The 4,040-nt window shown below is 45.5% G+C and overlaps 1 pseudogene; it reads right to left on the minus strand.

The window, feature by feature from the left end:
• Nucleotides 1-247: 247 nt before the first annotated feature.
• LOC108526719 (calponin-2 pseudogene) lies at nt 248-3,318 on the minus strand (annotated as a pseudogene).
• Nucleotides 3,319-4,040: the final 722 nt, after the last annotated feature.

Raw genomic sequence — 4,040 nt, forward strand, 5'->3', positions numbered from 1 at the left:
GTGTTCACATGTTGTGAGGATACCCATTTAGCTTATATGAAGAGACCACATGGAAAGGTCTCAAGGCTATAGGGAGAGATAAATGCCCAGGAACGTTCCAGTTGCTCTAGCTGTAACCACCACTTGGCTGCAACCTCATGAAACGCTTGAGCCAGAGCTTCCCACAAAAATCATGAGAGAATACAATTATTGTTACTGTTTTAAGTCACTAAATTTTGATGATTTAGTATGCAGTAATAACCACTAATCACAACAAGCCTCTACTCATTTTTAAATCTTCAATTATTTGTTCCATCTTCTCCTTTGAGAGATCCTGCTTTTGGATCTTCTCTTCCTCCTTTAGCTTTTTCACAGTGCCTACAGAGGGAGCTCTCTATACAGGGGAGACGTGATGTCCAAATATAAGTTGTTCATTGACTTGACTTGTCATTTACTTATATGGATGAATTGACTGACTTTCACTCCTGAGTGAAAGCTGACATGGTAATTTTCTGTTATTGTAAGAACAGAATCTAAAGCAGGGAGTTCCTGGACTTATCCCTACACACAGCTATATGTCAGTGTGGTGCCTGAGGTCAGACAACTTGACGTATCTGTCTCATTGTTTTTAAGATGATGAAGAGATATTACAACTTCCTGACATCTGAGGGCTCTTATACAGGACAATCACTTGGCATTCACAATAGTCTTATGTATAAAAAATTGAATTTTGAAATAGATTCATGGGCAGAGATAGAAAAACCACATTCCTAAATGAAATCCAAATAAAGGGTTGGTTCCTTTAGGCACAATTAAGTCCAGGTAGGACTTTTTTTGAGCTCACAGCATTGGGGTGGAGGAGCTTGGTAGTCACTATTGTGTGTGTAAAAGGGCCCACAAGTTCTGAGTGGTTAGCTCATAGAGTGATGGATAGCAAGCTTTTGATTAAATAATAATCGTGGTGAGGTAGTCTTATTCCTATAACTTCCTGATGAAAACCAATCGCTTCCTCCCCCTCAGCTTCTGTATAGAAGAGTCCATGTCTCGAGACGCTTCTCTAGAAGATTTAGGTTTGTCCTGGAATGCAGAGAGAGCATGCAGGAACCTTTGAAAATTGTGTTAACTAAAAGGAATTCTGAATTGTCATTTTTATTGTTAGCAATCTCAGTCATATTGGTTACAGGAGATAAGAGTTTTCTTCCAGGAACACACAGGAGATTTCAGGTCATTTATGAGGTGCTTGAGGAATTACAATCTCTGAGTGTATCTTTTTTTGTGACCACTTTGTCCACAGACATTAGGAGCAACCAACCAACTTCATATATTTATTAGTTTTGCAAACATGTTTGAAAGTTTTACATACACAGTCACCTAACTCCTTGCTTTTTTAAGTGGTCGATTAGGAGTATCCAATGGAGACATTTTGCAAATTTCTATTGCCAGATCACACCATGGATTATCAGTGTTCTCTTTACTCCTAGAAATAGAGTCATTGGCATTTTTGTTTTTATTTATTAATAATAATTACTATTCTTATTTCTTCCTAAAAACAGAGGTTTCTGTTGCATTTGGTCCACAGTTGGTATTTCACATTGTTTCAGGGTGCAGGGCTCTTGGCTGGGGCCCATGAGCAGTACTTGGCAGGGCCTGTGGTTGGGGGAGATGGAGTCTTGCAGTTGGTTAGTCCCAGAAGGGGAGAAGGAGGGCTGGGGGCTCCTTAAAAATCTACTGAGGGCCACAACTGGGGGGTTGGTGAGCATGGGGAGGCGTCAGGCTTAGCCCCAATGACTCACTACTCCATTGTTTTGCATGGGCCTGTTTCCCTACCCCGCCCCTGGGCAGGTCTGAGGGTCCTAGGGAAATCCAGTCACTCATAAGCCTAAGATATTTTAGCATCCTGGCCTTGGCCTTCTCCCAGGGGACCCATTTCCCAGCACCCTCTCCACTGTCCCCACCCCATTCCCTAGGAAAAAAGAAATATTTTCTTTTGTTAATACTTCTGAAACTTCTGTGGGTACAGAAACCACAAACTGATAGGTGGACAAAAGGGAAGAGGAGAGGCAACCGGAAACCTTCTGCTGCCAGCTCCCCTTGCTACCCAGGCCTCTTCTACCCTGCATAGCTCGGCCCAAGACCTGGATGTGCCCTGGCAGTGACCCCCACTTCACAGGCATCCAGATACAGCCTTGATCCCTTCCTCCCAAGCCCGGTGTCTCAGTCCTGTGAAGGAATCAAGGCAGGAGGGAAAAAAAAATTAAACAAACAAAAAACAACCCTGCTGCCTGATCCTACACAACTACACACAGACCCTCGCTTGGTTAAAAAAAAAAAAAAAAAAAAAAAAAAGACGAAAATACAGGAAAATCCCCAAACCCAGACAGGGTGATGATGTGGGGCCCCCAAACAGCATGTTCGGGGGCCTCAGTAGCGGCCTCCTCCTGGGAGCAGGGGATATCCTCCGGGGACTCCCCTGGGCCTGGGCAGTTGCCAGCACCCGAGGGAGCCCCGCTGGTCACTGGGCCTTGAGGGCAGTACTTGGGATAGTGTATCTGCTGGCCCAGGCCAAAGCCCTGGACGCTCTGGTTGGCACTCTGCTTGTCGTCCATATGCAGGGACATGGAGGAGCTGTCATACTTGTCGGTTTCCAGTTTGGTGTTGTAGATGTGCTGCGGGATCCCGGGAGCTGTCATGCCCCCTGGCTGGAGCACTTGTTTGTACCCATCTGGAGGCTGATGGTCGAGTGGTCCAGAGGGCAGGATATGGTTCTTGGGGTCATAGAGATGCCTCCTTGTGCCCTAAGCTGTCACGCCCGACTGACAGGCACATTTGTTGGTGCCCATCTGCAGCTCAGTGCCTCACTGGCTGGCCTTCAAGGTGGCGTCGTTGAAGTTCTGCTCCTGCTTCTCCAGTATTTGACCCCGACGTCCATCCCGTTCTGCAGCCGCTTTGTCTTGACCTTCCCCGTCAGGGTGAGAAGAGACAGCTGCACCTGCGTCATGTTCCCACTCTCAAACAGGTTGTTGGCCTTCAACAGGTCCATGGGGTTCATGCTGTAGCTGACCACAGCCTTGATGAAGTTGGAGAGGTTTTCTAGCTGGTGCCATTTCTGCATGAGCCCTTGATCTTGGGGACTGAGCCCAGCTTGTTCATGAGTGTGCATAAGGCAATCCCTTCCTTCAGACTCTTCTGGAAGTTGGGGCTGATAGAGCGGCCGGTGAGTCCCTAGATCCGGCTGCGGAGCACTGCGTCCTTCTGAGGGTCGCATTTGACCAGGAGCTGGTTCTTGATCTTGGCAAAAAGCTGGTAAGAGGGCCCCTTGTTGAACTGCGTGGAACTCATGGCTGGTGGGAAGGGACAGGGCAAGACGGACCCATTAGCATTTTAAAATCTAATTGAATTGAAGAGACAATTCCAGAAACTCCAGAACCAATTCAGAAAACATATTCTCAGAAAACACATTCTTAAATTTCTTCCTCTGGAATCACTCTTGGTACCAAAAACTATACTAGTTTGGGTTCTCAGAGAAAGAGAACTAAAGGAAATATCTACATATCTATATATCTATTGATATATAAAGTTTCTTTCATGGGCCTGGAGTACATGAGTCCAATCATTAGACATAGATGGATGGAGAGAGAGACAGAGAGAGAGAGAGAGAGAGAGATTATAAGTAATTGGCTCATGAAATTATGGAGACTGAGAAGTCCCACAGTCTGCAGCTGGTAAACTGGAGACCCAGAAGAACCTATCGTATAGTTCTAGTTTGAGTTTGACAGCCTGGGCACCAAGAGTAAAAATGGTGTTTCTAAGTTTCAGTCTGAGTCTGACAGGAGAACACCAATGTCCCAGCTCAAAGACAACCAGAGAGATGAGAGTAAATTATCCCTTACTACACTTTTTTGTTCTATTTGATCCTTCAGTGGATTGAATGAAGCTCATCTACAGTGTGGGTAGGAGTGGTGGGCAAGCAATAGAATGTGGCAGAAGTGATGTTCTGGGACTTTCAAACCCAGACAACTGGCAGTTTCAGTTTTTTTCTTTGGAGGAAGATAGCATATTAT

This window comes from Rhinopithecus bieti, unplaced genomic scaffold (assembly GCF_001698545.2).
Source record: "Rhinopithecus bieti isolate Rb0 unplaced genomic scaffold, ASM169854v2 scaffold_3763, whole genome shotgun sequence".
NCBI lineage: Eukaryota > Metazoa > Chordata > Mammalia > Primates > Cercopithecidae > Rhinopithecus > Rhinopithecus bieti.